This window comes from Delphinus delphis, chromosome 3 (assembly GCF_949987515.2).
Source record: "Delphinus delphis chromosome 3, mDelDel1.2, whole genome shotgun sequence".
NCBI lineage: Eukaryota > Metazoa > Chordata > Mammalia > Artiodactyla > Delphinidae > Delphinus > Delphinus delphis.
The window spans coordinates 114,734,245-114,754,221 of NC_082685.1; positions in this window are offsets into that span (position 1 = coordinate 114,734,245).

Consider the following 19,977-nt stretch of genomic DNA (forward strand, 5'->3'; position numbering starts at 1 on the left):
ATTGCTGGGCTATTTGATGCAAGGAGAGCTCCGTTCTCACTAAACTGCAAATGGGTATGGTAGATGCTTAGCTGGAAACCACGGAGGGCCTCTCATCTCTGAATACTACATCTTGAACACCGATTGTTTTTTCAATTTACAATGCAGATATGTTTTCTAAAATTCAAAATGTTTGGAATTTCCAAGCCCCGCTTTATATCTCTGTCTCTTTGGAGAGACTGATTCATAGTATAAATATGAATATAAGAGATTAAACTGGATCATAATAACAGACGGCTATTGGCATTCAGGAAAATTGCTCAGTAGGTAAAAAACAGAGAGAGAGAGACAGACAGACAAAGTATTAGGTTTTGCTTTACTTAATCATGTAAAGGGGAAAATTCTATTCAAAAACACACAAGTAACTTCAATTTTCTTTAAGTTACCATTTCAAATGGAATTTTATAAATAGCAGAGACAAGCATTACTAGTCTGGTGATACTCAGTAGGTTTTTTTTTTTTTTTTTTTTTGTGGTACGCGGGCCTCTCACTGTTGTGGCCTCTCCCGTTGCGGAGCACAGGCTCCGGACACTCAGGCTCAGCAGCTATGGCTCACGGGCCCAGCCGCTCCGTGGCATGTGGGATCTTCCCGGACCGGGGCACGAACCCGTGTCCCCTGAATCGGCAGGCGGACTCTCAACCACTGCGCCACCAGGGAAGCCCAAATGGGATTTTTGAAGCTTAGTTGTTAAGCATACATTACCACCTAAGTAAGCTCATAGCTTATGAGACACGGGCAAAACGCAGTGGATGTGTTAGGCATGCGGTAATGAAGAAGCAAGGGGCTTGTGAGGCACAGGCAGAATTCAGAAGGTATGTTAAGTATAAGTAGTAAGTAAATTAGTGACCTGGAAGACATGTTAAAAATTAGAATATAATGGAACAAACAAGAGTGTTACCTTTAGATAAGGAAGGAATAGAAAGATGAAGCCGTAAGTTTTCATCACTTCTGGGCTGACAGCTATGTCACCCTGAAATGGGCACCCGCAATGGACCCACATGTGTTCAGCCCAAGAACCAAAGTACAACCATAGTTGTTCAGAGGCTATTTGGCAAGTTCCAGCTCTTGGCCAGATATACTTGCCTCTGTCCCTGATAGAGCAAGGGCACGTCTTTGGCCCACATCAGCTTGGGTCCTTCTAACCACAGCAGTAGCAGAGAAGGCTCATAGAAGAGACAGAGAGAGAGAGAATATAAGAGAGAATAGGAACATTGTGTAACCAGGATTCAGGTAGTGGGGTCCTTCTGCCGCTCTTATATGTTGCTCTAGGTATATTGACCTAACTCATCTGGTTCCCTTGTTATGTGTTTAAATAAATGTAATAAACTGCGCAGAATGAGCATGTTCATTGGTCTGGGAGGCTTGCTGTTCCATGCCTCTGGGAGATCCTGCTGGGTAGTGCACTTGGAGGTGACCATGTGACAGGGTCATAAGGATTTTATGTTATTTCATCTTCAAAAGAAAAGGACTATGACGCCACTCTGTCCGACCAGCGATGAGAGAATCTGTGTGGGCCAGAATACAGAAGCTGATTGTGTGGCACAAGGGTCTTAAAGAAGCATAGTATCTACAGGGGTTGAAATAAATAGTTGTTGAATGAATAAATGTGTGCCACGAGTTGGGGCTGACAAAGGAGCTAGGCAACTTGAAGGGAGGAGAAAGGGCGAGAGTTATTCGGGTTTTAAACTGGGTTTAAAGGGAGTAAGTTAAATGACTTCGGACATCTTTAGGCCATTTGGGCCAAAGACCTAAGGCTCTACAAGCCAAGAAGAGCCTACCGAATGTTTGCTTGCAACAGAGGGAACACAGAGAAGCGAAAGAGAAGAGAGCTGTGTGTCCCAGAAGCTGGATCTTCAAAAAACAAATGCCTCCTTGAAAGTGTTGTCATTTACTTTAACATACTGCAGAGCAGACAGTTTGAACCATGTGTGTGACTTGTTGGTTTTAATCAAATCGTAGGGTAGCTTAGACATTTGAACTCTGTCCCAGTCTGGGATTCATATTCCAGGGTTAGTAAATTCGCATTTAAAAGGTCCTAATTGAGAATTCACACCCCAAGTCCATTACCACAAGCTCAGTTCAACTAGGTCCATCTAGACCTGCTGAGGATGATTTTTCACTTCTTATAAAGAATGTTGGAAATAACTTTTTATTGGAGAGATGATTGCCATTTAATTTATGTGCATTGGGTAGAAATATACATTTGTATGAACAGAATAGAAGACTGGTGGGCCCAGAAACCTAATACCTTTTGGAGTGATATTCTTGGCGTAGAGCTGCGATCCAGTCCTGTGTCTGGTTACTTGATGGGGGGGTTGGGGGGATTCTTTCACTTGATCCAAATAGAATATTAGCTGAATCTTGCCACTGGAACATTGCCGCGTCAACCTCAGGTAAGCCAGGGACTTGGGGACATGCCTGAGGGTTAGAGAGGCAGAACCTCACCTCACTAAAAGAACGGATTATGTGACTCTTTGGGGCCTGCTTGCAAATAAATGTTTGCATGCGTGCTAACATGTGGCCCGATATTTGCTGTCATTATAACATAGTGTCAAGAACTGTGAAGGGCCTGAGACATGACCCTACTTGCCAGCTAACCCGTTAGCCTGCCACAGTTTCATGGATGCTGGTAGAAGACACGAGACTCTTGCATCAGAGCTGAAGGGCAGTTTGTCACTCCCAGCAATAGCAGTAGCCACAGTATCAGCATTTTTGCACCCGTTCCTTGAGCTTCAACGCCCACAGGGTGATAAGAGGGCCAGATGCTGACTAGGCGTGGAGTGGATCTTGGCACAGGAGGTGACACCTGAGTTTAGGGAAACCAAGTCTTTATAATGGAAGTAAGTTCTGGGGAGAGACACTATCTCTGTCTCCCAGGACTATTCACTCTACAAACATCCTTGAAAAGGTAGTCCAGAACAAAGGGCACTCAATGGCTTGCTAACAAGACATGTAGAGTGGAGACAGCCGTGTCTCCCAGCACATCTACCCTAGGAATAAGTGCAGGGGATGAGTCCTCTTGCCTTCACCATCTCAAATTACGGGAGGCAACCAATAGTCACCAAAAAGAACATGACAATTGTGGACAGCCAAAACTGTCCCAGCACCTCTGTGCTCCCCAAGCAAAGCCAATGGAAGTCATGGAATTCTCCCAGTAGAAGTGGTGGGGCTACCTGGCTGGGAACTCTTGGTTCCCACCCCCATCCCCCCACCCAGTTGGAGAACGCCTCCATCCAATGTCCAGGATAGCCAGTGGTCGTGAGGATGCTTGAGTCAGTCAGCTCCCCCTCCATCCGAGGAAGATGCAGGGCCAAAGCTGCCTGATGTCCTGTGGGCTCTGTGACTGGGCTCTTAAGAAGGCTAGCCACTAGGGAGTAGACTTCTACCTCCGTGTACCGAATTTTCTGGATTCTGTTTCGTAGACTCAGATGAAAACGAATGATCATGTTACTGGCACTGAAACCGTGTTTTACTGAAGGGGACAAAATGTATAAAAGGGGTCTTAGTAACTGTAGGGCACAGAGTGAACAGAAGTGTAAAGAGATGGGTGGGGGAAGGAGGTTGTGGAGAAACTAACAAGCAAACCGAAACCTTTTCTTGTCTAATTTTGTGAATTCTCATGTCCTTAGCAAAGGTGCAGACAGAGCTATCAATATTGCAAAAGAGAGCAATCATTTTGGTAAAGGGGGAGGGTGTTACATGTTCTTATCATTTTAAGCTGGTTTTAGATATCTACCTTCTTAAGGACTGGATCCTTGGAGAACACAAGCTGGGCACTGGCTGAAGCTATCAGTTTCTGGATATTCAATTCCTGGCCTTGATAGAAGAATGTGGGAGAGGAACATTCCAACAGAGCAAGACTGAGATTAAGACACAGAGACCTGATAGCATAACAGATCAGTGTTAACACGCCCAGTCAAGGGGAAACAAAAGGCTTCTCCACCTGCCCCATTAACCATGAGTCCTTGGGTAGCCCAGGGGCAAATGAGTGGGGGAGGCTGCCTAGAACACCATTAAGCAGCTACAAATTGAACCATTAGTCTCCCACAGTCTTGGAGGAAAACCAGTTCTCCAGCTGCTGGAAATGCTGATGGACTCCATGCTGGGAAAGTTCTTTGGCTGGAAGGGTGGCCCTCCCGTGGGGAAGCTGCAGGGATTGGTTTGGGGGAATGGCAAGTCCCCTGGCAGCACCCAAGCATTTTATTATAATCATAAAAGGGGAATGATGGTGCCCTCTTTGCGACACTCCCCAGGAATTTGCCAATGGTTTCAGCCTCAGTGATTTGATAGTTTTTTCTCAGAAGCACCACTTCCGCCGTGGGTGGGCCTTAACGTTGAGCCCCAGGGAAGGGACTGGGCATCCTGTCACGGGAATGTGGCACATCACCCTGTCTGCAGGCTGCAGCTCACGGATCACGGTCTGCCTGGATCGTGCAAGCAGAGGGTCTCCCCTCTCGGAGCTCAGACCACTGAGCGCTCTGTGTGAGGGGCTGCTGAGTGTCGGGCTACTGTTGGGAGCTCCATGGCTCCCCACAGACAGCTCTGTCTCTTTGGAGTTGAGAGAACTTTCTGATGTCCCAGGTCTGCTTCAGAATGTGCTTGGTACACACTAACATCTAACAATGATCACTCACTCTCTGTGTCCTAGGAACTGTTCCGAGGGCTTTGGATGTATTCATTCTGATCTTCCAAACCCCTCGGTTTGGTATTGGACAGTGAGGCAGAGCGTTTAGGTAACTTGTTCAAGGTCCCCCAGCTGGTAAAGAGTAGAACCAGTCTTTGGGCCAGGCAGTGAGCTCTCCACTTTTGGGATGGCTACCGACTGACAGGTGGCTGATGGCAGGGACCCTCTTCTCTGCACAGATGGCCCCACTGCAGTGACCTGGCCGAGGGTGGATTTCTTCCAGTGCCTGCTCTTGGCCTCCTCCTGGCTGGACACCCTAGTGCTGTGTCCAGCTACTTTACTGGAGCGTGCTGACTGTCACAGCCTCCAGTCCTGTTCTGTTTTCAGGCTGGACTCCTCCCAGTGGGGAGGGAGGACAAGCTGTGACCTCCTGAGCTCCACAGTTGGCCCTCCCCGGACAGTTAGCTGGGTCTTCAGCTCAGCTAGGGACCCTGCCTGTGGCTCACAGAGTGTCAGAACTGCACTGTTGTGGAGAGGAAAGAAGAAGGCTTTGGGACTGCTGATGTGGGTTTGAACCCCCTGGCCACTGCAGATCAGCTTGTGACCTTGAGAGAGTCACTCACCTTTAACTGGGGCTTACCTTGGGAAGAAAAGATGGGTCAACGGCTGTGAAAGCACTGAACATAGAAATTAGCACACAGTAGGCTATCAACTAATCTCTGTTCCTTTCCCCTGCCTTTCCCTGAAATACAGCTACTCAGAATAAAAGAGCGCCTCTTTTAGCCACAGGGCCTAGGAATTTCATGTGTTTGCTTAGTCCCCCAGAGGAGGAACTGTGGGTGTATGTGGGGTAGATGTGTGAGCGGGTAGGCCCGTGCAGCCCATACACCAGACCGTTTATAATGATGTGGCTCGTATGTCTGAAGGCCCAAGATGTGTTCATACAAGGCCTCAGTATGTTTTTACAGCTCCACAAACCATTCATCCACCTCGGCAGGACTCTTTTAGTGCCAGTTTTAGAATCTTGATGTTTTCTCTTTTCTCCTAAAAAAGTGATTTACATTGCAAAGCAGTGTCTGGCTTTGGCAGGCTTTGCAGTTGGTGCCTGGACATTTTTCTTTAACTGTTTATTAAGGATGGAGGATCCAGCTTGGAGGGATCCTGAATTCTATGAATTTTGTTAAAAAATTTGGCTCCAACCACTTTTTGAGCATAAAAATAAAATAATTGGTTTAAAAATATGTACATAAATTTATTTGTTGGGATCTCTGCCAAGACCTGGGGGGAACTTTGGGAATATGGGAAGCTGGTGAATCCCAGAAAAGCTGGAATGAGGAGTTTCTGGGGGCTTTCGAGGGGGGGCTGGTCCAGGTGGGAGCTTGGGCCTGGGTTGGCTCAGGGCTTTCCAGAAATGAAGGCTCTTAATGCTGTCTTTGGCTGCCCAGAAAAAGGTAAATTTCATTCATTTCACAACTGTCTTCTATCTGAACATGATGAGTACACTGGGGGAGAAAATTATGGCTTGATGGGTTTTTTTGCAGAGTGATTTGAATTCCATCCAATTCTGCCATAATGAAAACTGCTCTCCATAGTTGGATCGAGGGTATATTTAACATGCTCATCACTTGGCAGGATCAGGAACTGCCAAGTTCGAGTCATATCACCGTGATGTTTGTCATTAATAATGCCCCATTTTTCCAGATGACAAAATAGAAAACTATCTGAACAATGCCTTGAGCTGTCTGCGAATTCAAGGCTGACCTGGGACTTGGAGCGTTTCCCTTCTTGATGGCTTGTTTGTGAGTTTATTTATTTATTTCACTGCTTTCCTCTCTCTGGCCCATTTGACAACTGCTTATTTGGACATGGAAGCCAGTGACTTGCCCACCGACAGCCGGCAGGACCAGCTTCCTGGGTGTTTATGTGTCACACAGGGCGCTGTGCGTAGAAGGGTCCCACACTTAGTTTCTGCTCTGGGTGACTGTCTTGTAATTCTTAATACTTTTAAAAGGTAAAGTACAAAATGTTTTCATTTTGTACCAAGTTTTGCAAATTGTGTCGCCAGTCCCGATGGCCAGATTTAACCCTATTTATTTGCCCGGGCAGATAATAGGCCCTTTCTTCCTTCCCTCCCTCCCTCCTTCTCCATCAGGTCACTTTGGTAGCTCGGTCGGATGATGCAGGTGGCTGTTTCACCTCTCACAGCCTCCGTCAGTTACCTGGGAGGTTTTGCCAACATGGGAAGCGCCGAGGGCTGTGAGTGTACCCTCCAGATTTGACCAGGCAGCAGAATGTTCTCAAACTCAGGCTCCCAGAACACATGGAACCCCGAGGGGGGCCCGTGGCCTGTTAGAGTGAACGGTAAATTGCCCACGGGGATCTGTGTAACCACTTAGGAAGGTGTGAGCGCTGTCCTAGGGCTGGGGTGGTTAGGGGCCTTGTTTTGTTTTTTTTTTTTTGATGTTGGGGGTAGGAGTTTATTAATTAATTAATTTATTTTTGCTGTGTTGGGTCTTCGTTTCTGTGCGAGGGCTTTCTCTAGTTGTGGCAAACCGGGGCCACTCTTCATCGCGGTGCGCGGGCCTCTCACTATCGCGGCCTCTCTTGATGCGGAGCACAGGCTCCAGACGCGCAGGCTCAGTAGTTGTGGCTCACGGGCCCAATTGCTCCGCGGCATGTGGGATCCTCCCAGACCAGGGCTCGAACCCGTGTCCCCTGCATTAGCAGGCAGATTCTCAACCACTGCGCCACCAGGGAAGCCCAGGGGCCCTGTTTTGAAAGTCAGAAGAAGTTGGTCCGGATGTTGAGGTTGATGAAGACCCAACGCCGTGGTGAGTAAAGATCTGTCTTTAAGTTGCACGTGCAGAAAGGGGACTTGAAAGCAGGCATTCTCTTCTTCTTACTTGTCCATGTCGGCATACCCTTTATTTAGTGAAGCCCTTTCTGGTATTCCTTCACGCTGAAAGGTAAGTAAACCTGCTGTTTCTTGACATAAACTGTCTGGGGGGCCTTTTTTTTTTTTTTTTAGATATAATTCTTTTTTATTGAATTATAAAAATTATACAATTGACATCTAACATTAGGTGTACAACATAACAATGATTTGATATCTGTATACAGTGGAAATGATCATCACAATAGGTCTAGTTAACATCTGTCACTATGAAACTGGCTGGGACCTGGGACCCTTTACCGCAGTGCTTGCACCTGGAGAAACATCTCCTCATCTCCTCCAGCAACTGAATACAAAGAAACTATAAGGGACTAAAAATAACCACATGCATGAGCAGTTGGGGCAAGTTATAAACAAGATACAAAAAGGCCAAAACACAACTGCCACTTCTGAGGTTCCCGGAGCAAAAGCAGGGTAGAGCCCAAGGACCCTGATCGGTAACAACTACACATAGTTCCAAAGAACTTCTTTTTCTTGTAATGAGAACTTTTAACGTCTACCCTCCTAGCAAATTTCAAATAATCAATACCATATTATTAACTAGTTGCCATGCTGTACATTACATCCCGTATCTTACTTATTTTACAACTGGAAGTTTGTATCTTTTGACCACCTTCATAGGCACCCATCTTCATGCTGTACTGTAATTATTTGTTACTTGTCTGAGTCCCTCACTAAATTGTAACTTTCTAGAAAACAGAGACTGCCTTGTTCATCTTCATATCTCCTAACACCTTGAACAGTGGCTGGCACATACTTGGTATTTAATATTTGTCTGTGGAAGGGAGAAGGCTTGGAAGGAAGAGCAGAACAGGGGAGACACACACACACACACACACACACACACACCCCCAAATGAGAGGAGCAGTTGTGTAATGCAAATGGCGCTGGAGATCTGGGACCTAATTATGACTCTCCTGTGAGAATGAAAGTGGGCAGGACACCTGAACTTCCTGGGCCTCTGTATTGTCATCTAGAAGACAAGGAATTTATAGCTTTAGGATTGTATGAGCTTTCAAGGAGGAAAATGCGTAGTTTAGGAGTTGGGATTTTGTTTTTTTTTAATGTTTCTATGCAAAAAATAAAGCTAAAACTGGAGCAAAGATTAGATTATGTCAAAGGGTGGAAAGAGGGGAAAAAGGAAGGAAAGAAGCAAGGCAGGAGGGAGGGAAGGAGGGAAGGAAGGAAGGAAGGAAGGAAGGGAGGAAGGAAGGAAGGAGGTGAGGGAGGGGGGAAGGAGGGAGGGGAAAGATAGGGAGGAAAGAGGGAGAAAGTATTACCCAAACTTTCCAGTTAATTGAAACTTGGTTAAAAAGAATGTATGGTGTGAGGTGATTTTTTCTTGAGGTCATTAACTCTAGCTTAATTTTGAACGTGTAAATGAAAAATAATATAGCTAACTTTATAAAACACTAAGCATAACAAATTAGAAAATTTGAGGACCCAGAGATGATATTCATGAGAATGCATAAGTAACTATACATCAAAGAAAGAATAAAGTCCATACTACATGGATTCCAAAACATTAACAGAAATGCGGGTGGGGGGATTCTGAATTATTACTGTTTTTTCCTTTTTTTCCATCTTGATCTTTTGTTAGCACTTTTATGAATTCATCAGTTTTCCATTAGAGTTCTGAAAATGCTTATTCATTCAGTTCAGCAGTTATAGTCAGTTACCAGAAACCTGTACTTCTCAGAGTCTTTTCCATGAATTCCTTGAAGATGAAACCTTTTTTTTTTTTTGCAGTACGTGGGCCTCTCACTGTTGTGGCCTCTCCCGTTGCGGAGCACAGGCTCCGGACGCGCAGGCTCAGCGGCCATGGCTCACGGGCCCAGCCGCTCCGCGGCATGTGGGATCCTCCCAGACCAGGGCACGAACCCGCGACCCCTGCATCGGCAGGGGACTTTCAACCACTGCGCCCCCAGGGAAGCCCTGAAACCCTTTTATAGGAACATTTTTGCAAAAGCATCAGCGTACACCCAGAACTGTCTGTAAATGACAAAAGACTTAAAAATGACCGTGGTTAAAGATTTGATGAAAGTTCATAATAATGCAATTGACAAGGAAATTTAGTTATTTCTGAGATATACATATTAAAGTAATAACTAGAATTATGACTTATAACATTATACCAGAACATATAAGATTTTTAGAAATTTCATGTAATGTCTGAAACATTTATATTAACATATTTCCATACAAATAACCCAAAGAAAGTTTAGTATGTTGTTTTGTTTGTTTGTTTATACTGCAGGTTCTTATTAGTCATCAATTTTATACACATCAGTGTATACATGTCAATCCCAATCGCCCAATTCAGCACACCACCATCCCCACCCCACCGCAGTTTCCCCCCCTTGGTGTCCATACGTCTGTTCTCTACATCAGTGTCTCAATTTCTGCCCTGCAAACCGGTTTATCTGTACCATTTTTCTAGGTTCCACATACATGCGTTAATATACGATATTTGTTTTTCTCTTTCTGACTTACATCACTCTCTATGACAGTCTCTAGATCCATCCACGTCTCAACAAATGACTCAGTTACGTTCCTTTTTATGGCTATTATTCCATTGTACATATGTACCACATCTTCTTTATCCATTCGTCTGTCAATGGGCATTTAGGTTGCTTCCATGAGCTGGCTATTGTAAATGGTGCTGCAATGATCATTGGGGTGCATGTGTCTTTTTGATTTATGGTTTTCTCTGGGTATATATGCCCAGTAGTGGGATTGCTGGATCATATGGTAATTCTATTTTTAGTTTTTTAAGGAACCTCCATACTGTTCTCCATAGTGGCTGTATCAATTTACATTCCCACCAACAGGGCAAGAGGGTTCCCCTTTCTCCACACCCTCTCTAGCATTTGTTGTTTGTAGATTTTCTGATGATGCCCATTCAAACTGGTGTGAGGTGATACCTCATTGTAGTTTTTTTTTTTTTTTTACATCTTTATTGGAGTATAATTGCTTTACAATGGTGTGTTAGTTTCTGCTTTATAACAAAGTGAATCAGTTATACATATACATATGTTCCCATATCTCTTCCCTCTTGCGTCTCCCTCCCTCCCACCCTCCCTATCCCACCCCTCCAGGTGGTCACAAAGCACCGAGCTGATCTCCCTGTGCTATGTGGCTGCTTCCCACTAGCTATCTACCTTACGTTTGGTAGTGTATATATGTCCACGCCTCTCTCACGCTTTGTCACAGCTTACCCTTCCCCCTCCACATATCCTCTAGTCCATTCTCTAGGAGGTCTGTGTCTTTATTCCTGTCTTACCCCTAGGTTCTTCATGACATTTTTTTCCCTTAAATTCCGTATATATGTGTTAGCATACGGTATTTGTCTTTCTCTTTCTGAGTTACTTCACTCTGTATGACAGACTCTGGGTCTATCCACCTCATTACAAATACCTCAATTTCGTTTCTTTTTATGGCTGAGTAATATTCCATTGTATATATGTGCCACATCTTCTTTATCCATTCGCGATGATGGACACTTATGTTGTTTCCATCTCCTGGCTATTGTAAATAGAGCTGCAATGAATATTTTGGTACATGATTCTTTTTGAATTATGGTTTTCTCAGTGTATAAGCCCAGTAGTGGGATTGCTGGGTCATATGGTAGTTCTATTTGTAGTTTTTTTGTTTGTTTGTTTTGTTTTTTAGGCTCCGGACATGCAGGCTCAGTGGCCGTGGCTCATGGGCCCAGCCACTCCGCGGCATGTGGGATCTTCCTGGACCGGGGCACAAACCTGTGTCCCCTGCATCAGCAAGCGGACTCTCAACCACTGTGCCACCAGGGAAGCCCCTATTTGGAGTTTTTTAAGGGACCTCCATACTGTTCTCCACAGTGGCTGTATAAATTTACATTGCCACCAACAGTGCAAGAGAGTTCCCTTTTCTCCACACCCTCTCCAGCATTTATTGTTTCTAGTTTTTTTGATGATGGCCATTCTGATGATATCTCATTGTAGTTTTGATTTGCATTTCTCTAATGATTAATGATGTTGAGCATTCTTTCATATGCTTGTTGGCAGTCTGTATATCTTCTTTGGAGAAATGTTTATTTAGGTCTTCTGCCCATTTTTGGATTGGGTTGTTTGTTTTTTTGTTATTGAGCTGCATGAGCTGCTTATAAATTTTGAAGATTAATCCTTTGTCAGTTGCTTCATTTGCAAATATTTTCTCCCATTCTGAGGGTTGTCTTTTGGTCTTGTTTATGGTTTCCTTTGCTGTGCAAAAGCTTTGAAGTTTCATTAGGTTCCATTTGTTTATTTTTGTTTTAATTTCCATTTCTCTAGGAGGAGGGTCAAAAAGGATCTTGCTGTGATTTATGTCATAGAGTGTTCTGCCTATGTTTTCCTCTAAGAGTTTGGTAGTTTCTGGCCTTACATTTAGGTCTTTAATCCATTTTGAGCTTATTTTTGTGTATGGTGTTAGGGAGTGATCTAATCTCATACTTTTAAATGTACTTGTCAAGTTTTCCCAGCACCACTTGTTGAAGAGGCTATCCTTTCTCCACTGTACATTCCTGCCTCCTTTATCAAAGATAAGGTGACCATATGTGCGTGCGTTTTTCTCTGGGCTTTCTATCCTGTTCCATTGATCTATCTTTCTGTTTTTGTGCAAGTACCATACTGTCTTGATTACTGTAGCTTTGTAGTATAGTCTGAAGTCAGGGATCCTGATTCCTCCAGCTCTGTTTTTCGTTCTCAAGATTGCTTTGGCTATTCGTGGTCTTTTGTGTTTCCATCCATGCAAATTGTGAATTTTTTTGTTCTAGTTCTGTGAAAAATGTCAGTGGTAGTTTGATAGGGATTGCATTGAATCTGTAGATTGCTTTGGGTAGTAGAGTCATTTTCACAATGTTGATTCTTGCAATCCAAGAACATGGTATATCATCATTAGTGTATAGGAATGCCAGAGATTTCTGTGCATTAATTTTGTATCCTGCTACTTTACCAAAGTCATTGATTAGCTCTAGTAGTTTTCTGGTAGCATCTTTAGGATTCTCTATGTATAGTATCATGTCATCTACAAACAGTGACAGCTTTACTTCTTCTTTTCCGATTTGGATTCCTTTTATTTCCTTTTCTTCTCTGATTGCTGTGGCTAAAACTTCCAAAACTATGTTGAATAATAGTGGTGAGAGTGGGCAACCTTGTCTTGTTCCTGATCTTAGTGGAAATGCTTTCAGTTTTTCACCATTGAGGACAATGTTGGCTGTGGGTTTGTCATATATGGCCTTTATTATGTTGAGGAAAGTTCCCTCTATGCCTACTTTCTGCAGGGTTTTTATCATAAATGGGTGTTGAATTTTGTCAAAAGCTTTCTCTGCATCTATTGAGATGATCACATGTTTTTTCACCTTCAATTTGTTAATATGGTGTATCATGTTGATTGATTTGCATATATTGAAGAATCCTTGCATTCCCGGAATAAACCCCACTTGATCATGGTGTATGATCCTTTTAATGTGCTGTTGGATTCTGTTTGCTAGTATTTTGTTGCGGAGTTTTGCATCTATGTTCATCAGTGATATTGGCCTGTAGTTTTCTTTCTTTGTGACATCCTTGTCTGGTTTTGTTATCAGGGTGATGGTGGCCTCATAGAATGAGTTTGGGAGTGTTCCTCCCTCTGCTATATTTTGGAAGAATTTGAGAAGGATAGGTGTTAGCTCTTCTCTAAATGTTTGATAGAATTCGCCTGTGAAACCATCTGATCCTGGGCTTTTGTTTGTTGGAAGATTTTTAATCACAGTTTCAATTTCAGTGCTTGTGATTGGTCTGTTTATATTTTCTATTTCTTCCTGATTCAGTCTTGGCAGGTTGTGCATTTCTAAGAATTTGTCCATTTCTTCCAGGTTGTCCATTTTATTGGCATAGAGTTGCTTGTAGTAATCTCTCATGATCTTTTGTATTTCTGCAGTGTCAGTTGTTACTTCTCCTTTTTCATTTCTAATTCTATTGATTTGAGTCTTCTCCCTTTTTTTCTTGATGAGTCTGGCTAATGGTTTATCAATTTTGTTTATCTTCTCAAAGAACCAGCTTTTAGTTTTATTGATCTTTGCTATCATTTCCTTCATTTCTTTTTCATTTATTTCTGATCTGATTTTTATGATTTCTTTCCTTCGCTAATGTTGGGGTTTTTTTGTTCTTTCTCTAATTGCTTTAGGTGCAAGGTTAGGTTGTTTATTCGAGATGTTTCCTGTTTCTTAAGGTAGGATTGTATTGCTATAAATTTCCCTCTTAGAACTGCTTTTGCTGCATCCCATAGATTTTGGGTCGTTGTGTCTCCACTGTCATTTGTTTCTAGGTATTTTTTGATTTCCTCTTTGATTTCTTCAGTGATCACTTCGTTATTAAGTAGTGTATTGTTTAGCCTCCATGTATTTGTACTTTTTACAGATCTTTTCCTGTAATTGATATCTAGTCTCATAGCATTGTAGTCGGAAAAGATACTTGATACAACTTCGATTTTCTTACATTTACCAAGGCTTGATTTGTGACCCAAGATATGATCTATCCTGGAGAATGTTCCATGAGCACTTGAGAAAAATGTGTATTCTGTTGTTTTTGGATGGAATGTCCTATAAATATCAATTAAGTCCATCTTGTTTAATGTATCATTTAAAGCTTGTTTTTCCTTATTTTCATTATGGATGATCTGTCCATGGGTGAAAGTGGGGTGTTAAAGTCCCCTACTATGAATGTGTTACTGTCGATTTTCCCTTTTATGGCTGTTAGTATTTGCCTTATGTATTGAGGTGCTCCTATGTTGGGTGCATAAATATTTACAATTGTTATATCTTCTTCTTGGATCGATCCCTTGATTATTATGTAGTGTCCTTCTTTGTCTCTTTTAATAGTCTTTATTTTAAAGTCTATTTTGTCTGATATGAGAATTGCTACTCCAGCTTTCTTTTGGTTTCCATTTGCATGAAATATCTTTTTCCATCCCCTTACTTTCAGTCTGTATGTGTCTCTAGGTCTGAAGTGGGTCTCTTGTAGACAGCAAATATATGGGTCTTGTTTTTGTATCCATTCAGCCAAACTGTGTCTTTTGGTGGGAGCATTTAGTCCATTTACATTTAAGGTAATTATTGATATGTATGTTCCTATTCCCATTTTCTTAATTGTTTTGGGTTCGTTATTGTAGGTCTTTTCCTTCTCTTGTGTTTCTTGTCTAGAGAAGTTCCTTTAGCAGTTGTTGTAAGGTGGTTTGGTGGTGCTGAACTCTCTCAGCTTTTGCTTGTCTGTAAAGGTTTTAATTTCTCCATCAAATCTGAATGAGATCCTTGCTGGGTAATCTTGGTTGCAGGTTTTTCTCCTTCATCACTTTAAATATGTCCTGCCAGTCCCTTCTTGCTTGCAGAGTTTCTGCTGAAAGATCAGCTGTTAACCTTATGGGGATTCCCTTGTGTGTTATCTGTTTTTTTTCCCTTGCTGCTTTTAATATGTTTTCTTTGTATTTAATTTTTGACAGTTTGATTAATATGTGTCTTGGCATGTTTCTCCTTGGATTTATCCTGTATGGGACTTTCTGTGCTTCCTGGACTTGATTAACTATTTCCTTTCCCATATTAGGGAAGTTTTCAACTATAATCTCTTCAAATATTTTCTCAGTCCCTTTCTTTTTCTCTTCTTCTGGAGCCCCTATAATTCGAATGTTGGTGCATTTAATGTTGTCCGAGAGGTCTCTGAGACTGTCCTCAGTTCTTTTCATTCTTTTTTCTTTATTCTGCTCTGCAGTAGTTATTTCCACTATTTTATCTTCCAGGTCACTTATCTGTTCTTCTGCCTCAGTTATTCTGCTATTGATCCCATCTAGAGTATTTTTAATTTCATTTATTGTGTTATTCGTCGTTGTTTGTTTCATCTTTAGTTCTTCTAGGTCCTTGTTAAATGTTTCTTGTATTTTGTCCATTCTATTCCCACGATTTTGGATCATCTTTACTATCATTATTCTGAATTCTTTTTCAGGTAGACTGCCTATTTCCTCTTCATTTGTTAGGTCTGGTGGGTTTTTATCTTGCTCCTTCATCTGCTGTGTGTTTTTCTGTCTTCTCATTTTGCTTATCTTACTGTGGGTGGATGAGGCTGGATCTTATCTTTCTGGTGGGCAGGTCCACGTCTGGTGGTGTGTTTTGGGGTGTCTGTGGACTTATCATGATTTTAGGCAGCCTCTCTGCTAATGGGCGGGGTTGTGTTCCAGTCTTGCTAGTTGTTTGGCATAGGATGTCCAGCACTGAAGCTTGCTGGTCGTTGAGTGAAGCTGGGTGTTGGTGTTGAGATGGAGATCTCTGGGAGATTTTCGCCATTTGATATTATGTGGAGCTGGGAGGTCTCTTGTGGACCAGTGTCCTGAAGTTGTTTCTCCCACCTCAGAGGCACAGCACTGACTACTGGGTGCAGCACCAAGAGCCTTTCATCCACACGGCTCAGAATAAAAGGGAGAAAAAGTAGAAAGAAAGAATTAGTAGAAGTAGAAAGAAAGAAAGAAAGGAGGGAGGGAGGAAGGAAGGAAGGAGGGAAGGAAGAAAAAAAGAAAGGATAAAGTAAAATAAAGTAAGATAAAATATAATAAAGTTATTAAAATAAAAAAATAATTATTAAGAGAAAAAAAATTAAAACAACAACAACAACAAAAAACGGATGGATAGAACCCTAGGACAAATGGTGGAAGCAAAGCTATACAGACAAAATCTCACACAGAAGCATACACATACACACTCACAAAAAGAGGAAAAGGGGAGAAAATCATAAATGTTGCTCTCAAAGTCCACCTCCTCAATTTGGGATGATTCGTTGTCTATTCATGTATTCCACAGATGCAGGGTACATCAAGTTGATTGTGGAGCTTTAATCCGCTGCTTCTGAGGCTGCTGGGAGAGATTTCCCTTTCTCTTCTTTGTTCTCACAGCTCCCAGGGGCTCAGCTTTGGATTTGGCCCCGCCTCGGCGTGTAGGTCGCTGGAGGGCGTCTGTTCTTCGCTCAGACAGGACGGGGTTAAAGGAGCAGCTTCTTCGGGGGCTCTGGCGCACTCAGGCCGGGGCGGGGGGGGGGGGAGGGGGGAGGGAGGGGCACGGAGTGCGGGGCGGGCCTGCGGTGGCAGAGGCCGGCGTGACGTTGCAGCAGCCTGAGGCGCGCCGTGCGTTCTCCCGGGTAAGTTGTCCCTGGATCCCGGGACCCTGGCAGTGGCAGGCTGCACAGGCTCCCCGGAATGGGGGTGTGGAGAGTGCCCCTTGCTCGCACACAGGCTTCTTGGTGGCGGCAGCAGCAGCCTTAGCGTCTCATGCCCGTCTCTGGGGTCCGCGCTGTTAGCCGTAGCTTGCGCCCGTCTCTGGAGCTCCTTTAAGCAGCGCTCTTAATCCCCTCTCCTCGTGCACCAGGAAACAAAGAGGGAAGAAAAAGTCTCTTGCCTCTTCGGCAGGTCCAGACATTTCCCCGGACTCCCTCCCGGCTAGCTGTGGTGCAGTAACCCCTTGCAGGCTGTGTTCACGCCGCCAACCCCCGTCCTCTCCCTGGGGTCCGACCGAAGCCCGAGCCTCAGCTCCCAGCCCCGCCCGCCCCGGCAGGTGAGCAGACAAGCCTCTCGGGCTAGTGAGTTCCGGTCAGCACTGATCCTCTGTGCAGGAATCTCTTCACTTTGCCCTCCGCACCCCTGTTGCTTTGCTCTCCTGCGCGCCTCCGAAGTTTTCCCCCTCCGCCACCCACAGTCTCTGCCCGTGAAGGGGCTTCCTAGTGTGTAGAAACCTTTCCTCCTTCACGGCTCCCTCCCACTGGTGCAGGTCCCGTCCCTATCCTTTTGTCTCTGTTTATTCTTTTTTCTTTTGCCCTACCCAGGTACGTGGGGGGTTTCTTGCCTTTTGGGAGGTCTGAGGTGTTCTGCCAGCGTTCAGTAGGTGTTCTGTAGGAGTTGTTCCAAGTGTAGATGTATTTCTGGTGTATCTGTGGGGAGGAAGGTGATCTCTGCGTCTTACTCTTCCGCCATCTTCCCGGAAGCGCACCGGGGTGCCTTCTTTAGACGGGAGTTTCGAGTAGAACGTCAAGGCCAGTTTAGATTCCCCCAGTTTAGAATTTGCTAGGCCTCAAATTCCTGGTCAGCGTGTGAAGGTTGAGGACCCTGGTCACACAGTCACACACAGGTGCAAATGAACAGGTAAGCAGAACTTGACGTAATAGAAGTCTGGGCCACAGAGAGATGGAGCAAACAGCACTGAGTGTGTGCATAGCTGGTGGTGCTTGTTGGAAGGGGTGAGTGGGGCAGAATCCTGCCGGTCCCCACGGGCCGGGCCTGGCCTTTTTCTAAAGCACACAAAGGCAAGGGTTGGGCTGGCTCACAGTTCTCAGACTGATTCTTCACCTTAGAGTCTACCCTAGGATTTCTTTAATCAAAAAAAAAAATAAATTTTTTTCCCTGATTTTTAAAGGTAAGAATTGGTCTTTGTGTAAAACCTTGGAAGATAGGAAAAAGAATGAGAAAAATTATTCATAATCCCATAACTCAGTGACAATCACGGTCGTCTTTCTTCCAAAGGTGTTTTTTTTTGGGGGGGGGGGCGGTAAATGAGTAAGTCCTTTGTTGTATTTAAAGGATGATTTTATGCACAAATTTCATATATTCATTAGTCTCCTGTGTATGCGAACAGTCCTTAAGAAGGAATGTCTTTCTCAGGGGTTCCTTGTAAAAACTATTTTGTGTCTCTTCCAACTGGATTCCTTTTTTCTTTCCTTTATTATGATGGAAAAAGCTGTTTACGTGTTAGGTTTGGTCTAACTGAAACTGAGAACTGACTTAGCTAAAAATCCACCATCCTCTTTTCAGGAGGGAAATTATTATTCAAGTGTTCAAATAAAGATTTAACTGCACAACCAGAACCTCTTAAGCTCATAACCTTCCTGTGTTTGTCAAACTTAAAGGTGTCTGGACTGTTGAGAGTTTCCTGTGTTACTCTCACGACTAGATAAAGATCTCACAGGCCAATCTTTGAGTGGCCAGAGGATTGGAGTTAGAAGAAGTGATTTTCATATGGCATGTTTTTTCTTTTTTAGTTAAAAATCATTAAAGCCCTGTGTGTTTGTATGACTTGAAAGACAAGGGGACCCATAGTTAACTTGAGAGTTAAATTATAACTTAGTACCATCTATGTGAAGACTTCTTTAAAAAAAAAGAAAAAGAAAAATCAATGCCCAAACTGAGTGGGGGAGATCCTTTCTCATACATCTGCTCTTTCTACTTTCATGTGATACTCCTTCAACTTTTAAAGAAAATGATTTGCTGTGTGAACCTGGGTGAAAATGACTATTTGTTTTGTTTTGTTTTCTTTTTTTGCTGTACGCGGCCTCTCACTGCTGTGGCCTCTCCCGTTGTGGAGCACAGGCTCCAGACTCACAGGCTCAGCAGCCATGGCTCATGGGCCCAGCCGCTCCGCGGCATGTGGGATCTTCCCGGACCGGGGCACGAACCCATGTCCCCTGCATCGGCAGGTGGACTCTCAACCACTGCGCCACCAGGGAAGCCCGACTATTTGTTTTTTTGTTTTGTTTTGGAGCTTTCAAAAGTTCAACTGAATTTATTCAATTTAATTCAACCAGCATTTCAACATTAGAGGCACCTACCTGGTAAGGTTGAGGAGAGGAGAGGAAGGGTAAAAACCAAAGCAGAAGGCACTGGTATGTACCCTAAATGGAATCTTATTCCTAGACATAAATATACATTCATTATACGATTTCTTCTAATCACAAAACAGCTTTTGCCTTTCCATGACAGGGATGATAATATAATAAGGCATCTGACTTCACTAGGAGTTTTCTCCAAAGGCTGAAGCTGAACCAGAGACCCCTGATCAGTAGATTGGGTGTATTGTGGCATCCCCTCAGGTTCATTGGGGCAGCACCCTGAGGTCCTCTTTGTCATTTTCGGGTTCTGGAAGCCATCCCAAGGGCCTTGGTCACAATGGGCCCCAGGAACATCTTGGTTGGTTTTCTCCATCCCCCACTTCCCCTGGAATTCCCCTAGAACTATCAGAATACTTGCAGGCCTGTGGGTATGGTTGACCCCTCTGGGATTATACCGGTCTCTAGTTCTAGCCTTTGGATGCAGATAGAGAGCACAGTGGACTGGCAGAGGCCAAATCTGCTGCTGCTCATTGATGGGCCAGGAGGCCCTGGCCAATGCTCTAGGGTTCTGGTAGTTTTGAGCCGTTTGATTTCTTTGTCTGATGAATGAATGACCATGAAATTGTCATGGTGCAGTAGGTAGACCTCATTTGGAAGTGCTGTGTTGTGTTGCTTTGCATCCCTTTGTGTGATCATTTTCAATTCTAGGGAGAAGTGAAACAGATTAGAGAAT